The sequence below is a fragment of the Leptodactylus fuscus genome, chromosome 4, assembly GCF_031893055.1.
Source record: "Leptodactylus fuscus isolate aLepFus1 chromosome 4, aLepFus1.hap2, whole genome shotgun sequence".
Lineage (NCBI taxonomy): Eukaryota > Metazoa > Chordata > Amphibia > Anura > Leptodactylidae > Leptodactylus > Leptodactylus fuscus.
In genome coordinates, this window is record NC_134268.1 from 44,512,397 (window position 1) to 44,528,146 (window position 15,750).

Genomic DNA, 15,750 nt, shown 5'->3' on the forward strand with positions numbered 1-15,750 from the left:
CCCGAACATGAATTTTGTGGGTCATCAAATATGGAACACTCCTCAGACCCCAGAGTATAATAAGTGGAGGCAACCGGAAAAAAATGGAGCAAAGCACAAAAACATAAAATCCATAGTTTAGTCATGAACAAAAAAGGTAAAAAGGGAGAGGACCAAAAAGTTGGGACAGTGTGTGGTGTCAGTTTAGGAGACCGGGGACTATACAACTAAGGGTACCTGCAGCGACTGATTCCTGCAGTATTTGGTGCTTATGGACATGTTATTGTTCTGTACAATATTTACTACCTATACAGGATTGATCCATTGATCCTATATGTACTACATACTAGTACTACTTTTTACTTCCAACTTTTTTGTCCTCCCGTTTTGTGTGTGGGATCCTCAAATACAAACTCTAGTGTCTCCAAAGTATCTGACACCCTTATTTTTGTACTATTTGTCTCACCCCAGGTGTTTGTTTTTATTTATTTGTGTTAAAGACTAAATAAAATATTGATTTTATGTTTTTGTGGTTTGTTCCATTGTTTTGTTGGATTTCTTGTTTTTTGTCGGAGTTCGTACACTTATTACGGGCTTGACTCGATGAGGAGGATGTAGCCTATCTGTGAATAGAAATTGTTGTATTGTTTTACTTAAAGAAACTGCGCTATGTTTTTGGTATTTAGAATACGTTAGGGCTCAGGAGAGGTGAAGGAAACAATAATACTTACCTGGACTTGCCTCTGCTGGGAGTGGAGTGTGACGGCTGCGATCCAATCACAGACCTTAGTGGTGACGTAGAGATGTGTGACCTCATCCAGGGACTGAAACAGGACAAGGGGGGACCACCGGAGGCTTAAAGATGCCCAGGAGAGGTGAGGCAAGGTGTGTATAAGTGTTTGTTATTATCACTCAACACTCATGGGCTTCCACTTATTATAATAAGGGGTCTGAAGAGACCCCGGAGTATAATGATACCTCAGATTACTGCGGACTGTTGGGAGTCACACCATTGGAATACTTTGAAATCAGATTTTTTTTATCAATGGGCCCTTCTGACTAGTAGGGACTGTCCAATGTCAAGAACCACTTTAGGCTCCAAGTGGTGTAAATGCAAGGGGAAAAAATGCAGCATTATACAGTCATTCTAGCAAATCCCCACTCTGGGAAAAAATGCGCACTGGACACGCTTTGATTTCCAAAATCATTGCAGATTTGGAAATCACGGCCTGTCTATTATACCTACAGAAGCACTGGCAGTTTCCCTATACGTAAAATGAAAGCAGAAATTCTGCAGAGGAAACCTCTGTAATAAATAAGTTGGACAGTATATTGTAAGTGAGTAAATTAGTCTCATTGAATAGAAAAAAACACAAGCATGTTTGTTGTATATCAAATATATTTTATTTAATTGAGTTCCAACACACTTCGTATCTTTATAGCTATCCTACATTTACAGTATATTATACATTACCATAATCCCCTGTGACGGGGCTGCTTATATAATCCCAATTTTATGGCTTTTGCATGGAGATGTTACACAGAGAACATCTGCAGTACAAGTAACACATTCCATAAATGACGCACTTTCATACTTACAGTGGTGTTGAGAAGTTATTCGTCTTTGCATTTTTGCATTTTCAGTTCACAGAGACAGATGATGGCTTATTATTTGCAGGACAAATTGTACTTTGAAATGGGACCATTCAATATCCTGTGCAATGCACTGGGAAGCTGTAAAAAAAATTCTGAATGAGGTGGAATTGGAAAAAAAAAATATATTGTATCTGTAATGTTTTAATAACTTTTAAAAAATTAAAAACTTTGTGATGCCAAATTTTGACACCTGTAACTTTTTGACATTTATGTGTAAGGAGCTGGGTATGGCGTCTTTATATGTGGGACAAGATGACGTTTTTTATTGATACCATACACCCCTTTGCAAATAATGACGCAAATTAATGTCATTATGCGCGAAAAGGTTAAACGGACATTAAATCTCAGATGAAGATGGAGCCTCCTGCGTCTGCTGTCCGTCTGCATTCACTCCAATGTCAAAGCGTAACAGAAGCTTTCTACCATCATGTTTTTTACTTTTCGGACAGAAGAAAAATGTGTGCATGCAGGACTCTTTCTTCCATTACAAAAGTCTACAAACATGATTGAAGACAGTACATCATGTTGTTTACATCAGTGTTAATGAGACCATACACAGATGGAGGGGGCTCTGTCTGTTTCTATCACTCTGCCACAGTTAATGTCCGTTGCTGTCATCCTATGATGGATGAGAGCAACAAACATTAAAGGTGTATTCCCATGTACATGATCATATCTATACTTGTAGATAATTAAAAGTTAAACATTTTTGCAAATATAAGTAATTAAAAATTCTGCTATTTTTCCAACCACCTTCAAACTGTTTTTATTTTCCAGTTGACGACTGAGTGAGAGCTTATTCTTTGCATGACGAGTTGTACTTTTATTTGCAACTATTTTGGAGTACATATAAAATTTTGATTAGCTTTTTTAACATTTTGGATTTTTTGCATTTTGCGTTCACTCGGAATTAATAATGACATGGCAGCTTTGTCCCGGAGGTCATTACGATTACAGTAATACCATATTTATATTGGTCTGACCACTTTTACAAATAAAACATATATTTTTGAAAATGAGCAATTCTCCTGGGCTCACCATATTCTGACGTCTATAAGTTTGTTACTGTACTGTTGATGGAGGGCTCTTTATTTGTGGGCAAGTTGTACTTTTTATTTGTGCTAATGTTTGGTATATATGACTTTTTGATCACTTTTTATTATTTTTTGGGAAAAGCAAAGTGATCAAAATACATTAATTTGCACATTGTGATATATATATTTTTTTACATTGTTCACAGTATTGGACAAATAACGCTATTTTTGTAAATGGGGCTTAGGTCTCGTTCACATCTGTGTTGGTATTCCATTCGGGGGGGTTCCATGTGGACACCATTATAATGGGGTCTGTGTGCTTGCCACGTGCTGCTTGCACGAATCATGCAGACAGGAAAGTAGATTGTGAACTTCTTTCCTGCCCGCATGATCCTTGTGGCGATCTGGCGGCAAGCACACGGACCCCATTATAGTCATTATAGTCTACGGGGTCCGGTCTGTGGTATCACTGGCACACCGCTTGCAGTTGCGTTCATGCCGGCACCCATTCAAGTCAATGGGATCTGTTTTTTACGCCACTCACTCTGAACGAGTTGACATTCAGAATGAGCAGAGCGTAAACTCCGTGTGAAGAACTTTTTAAAATATAAATAGAGGAATAGAAAATGTAAAAGAAATCAAAAATTCTTAAAAATGTTTTTTTTTAATTTTTAAATTAGGTAATTTTTTTGGTAACACATTCCCTTTAAATGGACTGCCTTATATTTGTTGGCTTATAATATTATTTTGCTTCTGCAAGGAATATTTTTGGCCAAATATGACCCAGGCTGATTTCAATTTTAAAATTTTAGAACAACTAAAACAGGATAAAAGTCTTGTAAGGCTAAGGGGGCATTCACATGGAGGAAAATGGTGAGGAATTGGTGTGGAATTTCAGCGCTGGAAAAAAAGCCTCCCATCGACTTCAATGGGTTCCTTAGCAGAAAAAGGTGCCCGTTGAAGTCAATAGGAGGCTTTTTTTTCGGTGCTGAGATCCACACCAAATTCCTCACCATTTTCCTCTGTGTGAATGCCCCCTTAGGGTCCATTCACATGGCGTTTTTAGGCAAGGAAAAAATCCACTGGCGGAAAAAAATGCTAGCGAAACCCATGGAACTCTATAGGGGAAGCCTTTTTTTCCACGTGGATTCTGACACAGATTCAGTGACAAAGTCCTCGCCAAAAACTCTGTGTAAAGGGACCCTAAGGCCCCAAGTTACCCAACCAAACCCTCCACTCTCCAGCGATCTTACAGTATCAGCAAATTGAATGAAATTCTGGCTATTCCGATCTTTGCACTGCAGAACATCTGTGTTTTCATAAAAACATAGCAATTTTACCTGCGGAAATGCTTTCGTTTTTTCCAATAGATTTTATAAGGGAACACCCCCCCCCAAAAAAAAAAAAAAAAGACAAAAACCTTCTTCTGAGTTTTCTCCCCATCGTTTCGCTGTAGCCCATCGTATGTGAGGGTACTTGGATATGTAGCAGAACATGTTGCTTTATATCTCGCAGTATTCCAGATACATAGATACTCTCTGTTTTAATATCCAAGCTGTTGTTATCGAAATTTAGTTCTAGGTTTTCTTTCATTTTTGCTTCATTCACAAGAGCCCCATTATATCTAGAAAAAAACAGAACAAAATACCGAGTGAGTAAGTACAGCAAGAACACTGGGTTAGGCCACATGCCCTAGAGGTTTTACTGTCCCTAAATACTCATTTGCAATCTGCAAACCACATGTCTATATGTAATCCCCAAGTGCAAAAAGTCTTGCCGTGTCCCCTACACTTGTCTCTTCCACGAATAGGAACAAACAAGAGTCTGTTGGGCGCAAATAGGTCATACATGTGGTTGTGTGCTTGGGCCCATAGACATGAATGGTCTGACGGTTGTGTACATAAGGCCCTAATGCTGCAAAACAAGCCATTTAACTGTACAAAAATGAATATAACATGAAATGTAATGTACTGAGTATGTACGAAAACAGAACACCTACATAATACTCAAAATAATGAAATCTTATACAGATACAATCATACAATATAATCTAAAATATTCTGACCTCCAGAACACAAAAAAAAATCCAAAAAGTCCAAATTGTCTTGGCCAAAAAGGGTTAATGCTAACAATGTGTACAGTGGTAAGTCCAATTACCGTCATCACAGAGTTGCTATACTGTTGGAAGCAATGCAATATAATATGGCATGTTTTTTTCCTTATAAATTCAATAGAAAATTGACTTATTTACTTTGCACCGAGTAGAAAAAAAATAAGAAAAGACTTAATTTAGCCCATTAAATACCCAGGCAGCTATCATTGGCCTCAAGGACCAGAAACACTTTAAGGCTGAGGCTCCATGTAGCAAAAAAAAAAAACAAAAAAAACAAAAAACCAGCATTTTTTGCACAGAATTTTTCATTGCATTTTTGTTGAGTTTTTTCAGCAGCTTTTCTGCCCTTATTACATCCATAGGGGAAATGACTGTGTTTTCGCAGGTATAACTGACATGATGCGATTTACAAAACCACAGGTCTTTTTGAAAACATGGCTTTTCCGCTGTAGATTTTTTTCTGCAATGTGTGGATAGGAATAGCCAAAATCTCAATCACATTGTAAAACGCAGCATTGTCGAAATGTAGAGCTCTAGTATAAGTTTCTTGTTTTTGCATTCTATATTGCAGGGGGTCGGTAACCTTCAGCACTCCAGCTGCTGTGAAACTACAACTCCCAACATGCTGCATTCACTTCCATGGATGTTCCAAGAACTGCAGAGTAAGTATCCATGCTGGGAGTTGTAGTTTTACAATAGCTAGAGTGCTGAAGGTTACCTACCCCTGCTATATTCCATACCGTATTTTTGTGTCAACATGGAATGAATGACCCAACAGCTTGTACTTGTTTCAGGTAATATACAAAGTTATTCCAAGTTTATTGGCGTTTGAGAGTTGAAAGAAAAACCCACAATTCTTAGTTTTTTTCTTTCTCTGACTCTCTTTACATAGAATATAGATAGATAGATAGATAGATAGATAGATAGATAGATAGATAGAAGGTAGATAGATAGATAGATAGATAGATAGATAGATATGAGATAGATAGATAGATAGATAGATAGATAGATAGATAGGAGATAGATAGATAGATAGATAGATAGATAGATAGATAGATAGATAGATGATAGATGGATGGATGGATAGATAATAGATAGACTTTATAATTTATTTTTATAGAAAATTAAATATTCTTTCAAGTTTTATGCACGTGGCTTTGATTTTAAGTATATTTCCATGTTTTAAAAAAAAAAACTGCGGAAAAAGTTAAAAAAAAGTGGCAGGCAGTCTTAAGCACACTCCAGCCATTTATTGTACGGGGCAGCTATTGTACACGTCACCTTATCAATATTATACGGGTTAAAAATTAATTTTGAAAAAGCTACATTTTTTTCATATTCAAACAAACATAGACAATGCAAATGTACAATATGTAAAGTATGCCATTACTTGTATAAGAAAATTAAAAAAATACTGCAACATAAATTTTTTATTGTGCTACAATTTGTAGCAGACTGAATTGCTCAATACATTTCTTAAAAAAAAAATGAAATACCATATATACTCGAGTATAAGCCGAATTTTTCAGCACAATTTTTGTGCTGAAAAAGCCCCCTCGGCTTATACTCGAGTCAAGCAAAAATAAAAAATAAAAAAAATTTTTTTTGGGAGGGGGGTCTATGACCAGCCGCAATAGTAATATATAGACTCTACCAAAAAAATAGTTTAAAAAAAAAAGAAGCTTTAAAAAAATATAATAAAAAAAATAAAGTAACTAAAAGTTGTAAATCCCTCCTTTCCCTAGAATACATATAAAAGTAGAAAATAACTGTGAAACACATACACATTAGGTATCCCTGTGTCTGACAGTGCCCAGTCTACTGAATATAGGGGATCTGCAGTGCTCCTGTTCCGTCGAGAAGGGGTTAATAGGGGTTAATAGAAAAAAAAAAAAAAAAACAGTCCTCAAGCTCAGGGAAGGGGCAGACAGACAACCAAAACACCCCCTCCCCTTCCCCAGCAACTACTGCACCCAAAAACTCTGACCATTTTAATTTTTGAAATTTTCCAGAAGCTGCTGCATTTCCCCCCTTGGCTTATACTCGAGTCAATAAGTTTTCCCAGTTTTTTGTGATAAAATTAGGGGGGTCGGCTTATACTCGTGTTGGCTTATACTCGAGTATATACGGTACCTGGATACGAACCTGTCAAAAAATAAAAACATAAAAAAGTTGCATTGTATTAGATAACAGTAGGCTCTGGGTCTATGCTATTGTCGTTGTTGCTTCTTCTTGCGCTAAAATTTTGTACTGTTTGATAGTATATAGAGAGAGAGAAAGATATGGTGATGGATCAGATTTGTTCACTGTCTGTTTCATTTCCTGTGGGTTTAATCTGTAAACAATAGGAAAACCAAACAATGAAATCGATTACAGATACTGGATCAGGCAGACTGTACGCTGTTACAGAATTGTAAGTCCATGTATAGAAAGTGAATCCAGTAGGGACTTTTCTGCGTATGATTCATATCATACCAATAAGGTAAAAGAGTAGAGATAAATTAAAAGATTATCCAGAAATCCTATTAACTAGATTAATTCTATCCAAGAACAGCTTAGTCTAAATCCAACCTACGTATACTATAACATATACCTGCTACTGACTCTCATACACAAAAAATTTAAATTATATATATATATATATATATATATATATATATATTTATGTGTGTTATTTTTTGTATCCAAATATACGTTTCAGTGACACAAGGAAAAATCTCTAAAACTTAACCTCTCAATGACCATACCCATTCATTAAAGCCTTGTTAAAACGTAGCTGCTTGACGCTGTATTTTTGCGTTACAAGTTGTGCTTTTTTACTTGCTCTTTTATGAAATCCTTATTGTTTTTGTTAAGTATTTTTTATTTTTACTATTATTATTAGAGAAATGCATAAAAAATCTATTTACATGTATTGTACTGATTGAACAAATAACATAAATATTTTTAGTGATTGCTCTTTGGAGGAGGAGTCCTGGAAGTGATGATCCGGCCCCCGCAGAACCCTGATCTCAACATCATCCAGTTTGTCTGGGATTACATGATGAGACAGAAGGATTGGAGTAAGCCTACAGCCACAGAAGATCTTTGCTTAGTCTCCAAGATGGCGGGAACAACCTCCCTGCCCAGTTCCTTTAAAAACTGACTACAAATGTACCAAGGATGGAAGGCAAAGGCTGGTCTCACCAGATATTGATGGGATTAGATTTTTCTTTTGCTCCGTAACTTCATTTTGTGAATTGACAAAAAATAAACTATTAATTCTTCTTTTTTTCCAGTATTTTGTCCACATCTGCCTAAACCTTTTGCACAATACTATAGTTATGTAAAAATATAGGAGGAGAATGTTGTGTCCTGAGAGATTTTGCCAAGTACAACATGGCTTGTGTATCTCATGGTGCCTCACATAGCTACAATGTATTGTTCGTCTTAGTAATATATTTGTTTTACATCTTTATGAATCATTCTCACGTCATTCACTGACAGCGGGAAGAAATCTCAACAATGACTAAGTCAAACACAAAGTGTCAGAGGTGTAAACAGTCCTGTACCAATATTTATTTGTACATGTCAAAGAAATGTAAAAACGCTGTATTATATGCATGAAGGTCACTAGCCGCACTAAGGCTCTGTTTACATCGTCCTATATGTCCCACACACATGCAGGAAAAGTTTACACAACACGTTACTTTGACCTGAACCCAACAACATGTAGCTTCTTTTATAAGGGTAAATAACTACATCCAAGCAGAGATCAATATCTGTATTCAATTGGCTTTTGACATAATCTAGAAGCTACTGAAGCACCGCAGGAACGTACCGCATCATAAAGGGTTATTTTATAATCTGATGATTTTGCACTGGAGGGGACATATATGTGGCACCTACTAGCTATGTGGCAGGTTATTGGTCCTGCTACTATTTTGCCACGTGCCATAGTCATTACATCCTACCGGCTGTCCTACCCTCCTCCATGCCCTTCAGCCATAGGGGACTCACACAGACAGCAGTGCAGGGCTGGGGGCTGGGCTTCTACAGTGCAGCAAGTGTGTGTCTGTGAGGGAGGTGTAGGAGGGGGCTGCACACACAGAAGAAGGATGTCTACAGCCCCACTACTGTCACACTCAAGATTCAATGGCTACGGATACTTCCAATTCATTACATTTTTGCATTGACTTTAATGGTAAAAGTAAAGTTCAGAATAAGACGATCTACAATACGATTACACTTATAAGTACCCCCCCCCCCCCATTCCCATTAAAATCTATGGGGTCGTAAATGATGATGTTTCTCTATAGATTAGGTTTACGCTGCTGTTTTCTCTGCACCAGTGAAAATGACTAAAACTGATCAAAAATGCAAAACACCAGGGGCACCACAGTGGCTCAGTGGGTAGCACTGCAGCCTGGGGACCTGGGCTCGCATCCTGCCAGGAACAACATCTGCAAGGAGTTTGTATGTTCTCTCTGTGTTTGCGTGGATTTCCTCCCATTCTACAAAACATACTGATAGGATTAAAAAAAAGAACGCAAAACACCTGTAACAAAAAAATCATATGCGAAAAAGCAGATGCGTAATAGCATCCTCATGGGGCTAGAATGATGCAATCTAGTGTCAATAAACACCAGGCTGACACCTCCTAATTTTTGGAACTGTGAAAGAGGAACAATAAAGCTTTGAACTCAAGTGCAGCCGAGGGTGTTCTGAGACTCCGTTCCGTTCCAGTATTTTATAGTTATAAATATCGGAACGGAGCGTTAGGAAATACTTGGGCAATAATCGGAACACCCTGGGGCTGCACATTTAGTCCTGTGCATGAAGCCTTACAGTTCACTGTATGAAAGTTTGAACATTTTTTCTTTTGCATGTCTATATGTAGGAATAGATTTTTTTTAATTAAAATATTAGGATGATAGTAGCCAAAATCTTAATATAGTCATTTTAAGGTCTAAAATTCTCTAAACTAAGACTTATCATTTATATGTATCTATCCTAATATATATATATATATATATATATATATATATATATATATATATATACTATATATATACCGTAATAATGTATATTCCAATATGTATGCTAATATATATATATATATATATATATATACACTAGCTAGGTATCAGATAGTTTCTGGGGATAATAATGTTAACTTTACTATTATGCTTACTTGTATAGCACCATCATATTCCTTCCGCAGCACTTTACAGTCACGTATAGGGCTCACAATCGACATTCCCTTATCAATAAGACTTTGGAGTGTGGGAAGAAACCCGAAGGAAACCCACACATACATGGGGAACACAAACTCCTTGCAGATGTTGTCCTTGGCAGGATTCAAACCCAAGACTCCAGCGCTGTAAAGCTGTAGTGCTAAGCACTGAGCTACTGTGCTACCTGTTATAGCCAACTTTAAAAAGAGAGACTTGGATCAAAAGTAGGGACTGTCTTTCCTAAAGAGGGACACTTGGCAAATATCATGGCATTGACTAGGTTATTCAATCAAGCTGGCTAAATGTTGAACAATCAGATAAATGGGTTACAAAGGTCAAAAATGGGAGACACTGGGGAACCGCGACAGGTGGCAATTCCTTGCCTGGGTCCATGGAGGAATTTCTGATGATCGGGCACATAGGAGTGAGATGACAGTAACCTAGAACAGGGCACTGAACTTAGGACTGCAGCTGCAGAGGGAGTACAGCGAATTGTCAGTGTAAGAGGAGGGTTAAAAGTCTGTTTCCAGAGTACAAGCGAATCACACCCAAGCCTGAGAGTGATCCACCAGCACAATCCTGCCAGACACCATTCATTCCAGGGCTTGAAACTGAAAGTGGAAACACGGAAGTTCACAAGGACTAGAAAAGCCCATAGGAGGGACATGGATAGTTTATGGTAATGCTATTCGTCCATGGCGTGTTCACACAGTTACAGTCACAGACAGTGTCAGTGATTGGAGTCAAGGGCTATAGCATGGACTCTGCTAGGATGAAGCCACTTCTCGTAGACCCTTCAAGATGACTACAACCCACCGGCTCATTTACCCACCTTCCAGACCATGGTAAATGGTAAGCAGCCTTCTCCGTGTGTCAGACTTCAGTCCAGACGTGCGTCAACAGCTCCAGGTCCAGTTCTCTCCACAGCCAAGTAGTCGTGCCCAGATATTGCCCTGCAGTCCAAAATGCTCTGTTAGCTTATATCACGTGGCGTGATTTGTTGTAGAAATCCATGCACATGCTGCAGAAACAACCCCATTCAGATAAATGGAACAGATTATAAGTGACACCGTATGTATCTGGTCGTGTCCAGGTAGTAGTCACGTCATGCAGTGCCCTGTTTATAGATTTCACCTTATGTAGTCTTCTAAGTCTAGGTATATAGGTATATACCTCGCCACCTGCACCCTGCACTGGACAAGCATAGTTCTCACCAGATTCAGCTGTTGCTGTCGGAACATTGTCTTCATCTCATTGTCTTCTTCAGCTTGCAATGCCAGACGCAGCTTGTGGTGTGTCCAGGTATATCACACAGTCACCACTGTAGCTCCTTCTCCTCGTACAGTCTTGACAGAGTGACAGTTTCCTCAGCTTCCTCATTGACTTTTTATTCAGTGTAAACCCGGGAATTTCCCACATTTTCATAATGAAACTTTACCTCCTACTCTTTATTGGAAGCAATAGCTGTTTCTGGGAAATCAGACTTCATAATATTAATTATCATGTTGTCAATAAACTGAGACATGTGCTGGATCATACGTGTAGCTGCAATCAGTATTAGGAGAATAGCCTGACATGTGCTGGATCATATGTGTAGCTGTAGTCTGTAATAGGAGAATAGCCTGACATGTGCTGGATCATACGTGTAGCTGCAATCAGTATTAGGAGAATAGCCTGACATGTGCTGGATCATATGTGTAGTTGTAGTCTGTAATAGGAGAATAGCCTGACATGTGCTGGATCATACATGTAGCCGCAGTCTGTAATAGGAGAATAGCCTGACATGTGCTGGATCATACGTGTAGCTGCAATCAGTATTAGGAGAATAGCCTGACGTGCTGGATCATATGTGTAGTTGTAGTCTGTATTAGGAGAATAGCCTGACATGTGCTGGATCATACGTGTAGCTGCAATCAGTATAAGGAGAATAGCCTGACATGTGTTGGATCATATGTGTAGTTGTAGTCTGTAATAGGAGAATAGCCTGACGTGCTGGATTGTATGTGTAGGTGCAGTCTGTAATAGAAGAATAGCCTGACATGTGCTGGATCATATGTGTAGCTGTAGTCTGTAATAGGAGAATAGCCTGACATGTGTTGGATCATATGTGTAGCCGCAGTCTGTAATAGGAGAATAGCCTGACGTGCTGAATCATACGTGTAGGTGCAGTCTGTAATAGGAGACTAGCCTGACATGTGCTGGATCATACATGTAGTCGCAGTCTGTAATAGGAGAATAGCCTGACATGTGTTGGATCATATGTGTAGTTGTAGTCTGTAATAGGAGAATAGCCTGACATGTGCTGGATCATACGTGTAGGTGCAGTCTGTATTAGGAGAATAGCCTGACATGTGCTAGATCATATGTGTAGTTGTAGTCTGTATTAGGAGAATAGCCTGACGTGCTGGATTATATGTATAGCTGCAGTCTGTATTAGGAGAATGAGCATAGACATGTGCTGGATCATATGTGTAGTTGTAGTCTGTAATAGTAGAATAAGCCTGACGTGCTATAAAATCAGTGAACTGTAGATATGCCTGGCTATTTGGTATTCTGTACATTCTATAATACTGTAATACTGGTAAAGTATTGTAGATATATGATGACATGTATATGTATACTGCAATATAGAAATATTGGATCTATGTGGTACAGCGTATACTGTAAAACTAGAGAATTGTAGATATGTGAGTGCAGTAAATACTGTAATACAGGATAATGAATGATATGTAGTGCAGTATATACTGTAATATAGGAGAATTATAGATATGTGAGTGCAGTATATACTGTAATAAAGGAGAATTGTAGATATGTGAGTGCAGTATATACTGTAATAAAGGAGAACTGAAGATATGTGAGTACAGTATATACGGTAATACAGGGGAATGAAAGATATGTTGTGTAGTATATACTGTAATACATGAGTATTGTAGATATATAGAGCAGTATCTACTGTAATACAGGAGAATTGTAGATACGTAGTGCAGTATATACTGTAATATAGGAGAATTATAGATATGTGAGTGCAGTATATATTGTAATACAGAAGGATGGTAGAAAAGTGAGTGCAGTAGATACTGTAATAAAGGAGAATGGAGATATGTCAGTGCAGTATATACTGTAATAGAGGAGAATGGAAGATATGTGAGTGCAGTATATACTGTAATACAGGAGAATAGTAGAAAAGTGAGTGCAGTATACACTATAATACAGGAGAATGGTAGGTATATATGTGAGTACAGTATATACTGTAATACAGGAGAATGGTAGATATGTGAGTGCAGTATATACTGTAATAGAGGAGAATAGTAGAAAAGTGAGTGCAGTATACACTATAATACAGGAGAATGGTAGGTATATATGTGAGTACAGTATATACTGTAATACAGGAGAATGGAAGATATGTGAGTGCAGTATATACTGTAATACAGGAGAATGGAAGATATGTGAGTGCAGTATATACTGTAATACAGGAGAATGGTAGATATCTGAGTCCAGTATATACTGTAATAGAGGAGAATGGTAGATATGTGAATGCAGTATATACTGTAATACAGGATAATGGAAGATATGTGAGTGCAGTATATACTGTAATACAGGAGAATGGTAGGTATATATGTGAGTACAGTATATACTGTAATACAGGAGAATGGTAGATATGTGAGTGCAGTATCTACTGTAATAGAGGAGAATGGTAGATATGTGAGTGCAGTATATACTGTAATACAGGAGAATGGTAGATATATAGTTCGGTAAATTCTGTAATAGAAGATAATTGTAGATATGTAGTAAAGTATTTACTGTAATCTAGAAGAATTGTAGATATATAGTGCTGTATATACTGAAATATAGGTGAATTGTAGATGGTGCAGTATATACTGCAAAATAATGAGTTGTAAGATATATAGTGCAGTATATATTGCAATATAGGTGAGTAGTCGATATCTAGTGCAGTGAGTGCTGCCAATCGTGGTTCCTTCAAATCGTCAATCACCGCCTGTACATTTGGTGTGTCCCCCAGCCAGGGCTATGTATCACTATGTCATCACAATAAGCAGAAGCAGATTGCCTATGTGGTCTGAAACCCCTGTCCATCAAACATTAGAAAGTCAAGTTACATACTGAAACAGGCCATCAGGTGTGGAGAAGGTTGTCTTTTCTTTTGCAGACTCAGTCAGAGGGATTTTCCAATAACCCTTTGTGAGATCTCATGTGGTGCTGTGACGGGGATTATCCAGACGGTCTATGAGCTCATCCACTCGTGGCATTGGATATGCATCAAATTTGGACACAGAAATTAACTTCCTAAAGTTGTTACAGAATCCTATTATACCATCAGGCTTCAGAATTTACACAATAGGACAGGGTTTGATCAGATTCACATTGTAGATCTGTTCAAGTTTCAGAAAGGAATTTACTCTGTACTGTAGGAACAAGGAGTAACACCTGTGCGCAGGTGCAAATTTACGGACTTTGGCACCTCCATCATAAACCACTTTCTGGGCTCTTTGAGTCCATTCCGCTAAACAATTGACATTACTGCTGGAATTCTGGCCTAAAATATTCTGTATGACACTTTTTAACTAACTATGGGAAGAATATACAAATCTGTCTCCCATGATGTAATTAGGAGGTCAGGTGCCTCAGTGTTGCAAACCAATAGAGGGCGCTCACTGGAATGTGCAATCCTGTCTTCCCTGATGTAATTAGGAAGACAGAATCTCAGTGAAATAGCCCAATAATGGCTGCTCCCTTTAACATCATGCTCGACCTTCCAAGAGGCCTTTGTTTTGCAATGATGCTGGGATTATTACCAGGTATAGTCTCTCAACCGAGGATGGCCGTTTCGATGTTATTGCATCTCGTCAGCCTGGTGTAGAGAAGACTAACCTAGTAGAGGTGAGAGGCTTAGACACTGAGACACCTGATTTCCTAATTACATCATGGAAGACAGATTTGCATATTCTTCCCATAGTCCCTTGCAAAGTGGAGTGCTAAAGGCTTAATAAGTCTCCACACACCTATATGGTGGTCTCTCCCCAAGGAGTGACGATACCCCCCTTACTTTTTAACTAAATTAACTAATTAATTATTAAACAGGCATCGGCCTTGGCAACTACCGGATGTAGGAGAGAAATCTGGGAGAAATATACCTATTCCGCACGAGTGTCACTATATATACAGTTAGGGCCAGAAATATTTGCAGAGTAACACAAGTTTTGGCACTTTAGCTGTTTAACAAAACATATTCAATATGTTGTTATAAAACCAATATGGGCTTAAAGTGCAGACTCTTGGCTTCAATTTGAGGATATTCACATCCTAATTGAAAGAAGACTTTAGGAATTACAGCTCTGTAATATGAGGCTTCTACTTTTTCACGGAACCAAAAGTAATTGGACAGTTATCTAAAAAAAAATATTGAATGGGCTACCTGGGCTATTCCCTCATTAATCCATCATCAATTAAAAAGGTAAAAGATCTGGAGTTGATTCCAGGTTTGGCATTTGTATTTGGAAGCTATTGCTGTGAACACACAACATTAGGTGAATTAATTTGTTGTAGGATGCCAAACCTTCAATGTCCGCACGACAGTAGAAAGCTTCCTTAATTTTTTTACACCATCTGCATCAGTCACTTGATGTCCATTGATCTCATCCTATGACATTGTCTGGCCCCAAATTGATTTTTCATAATGAAGCTTCTAGGGAAAGGTGGACTGTGAGCCGTCTTAAAGTAATAGTAACTGTGC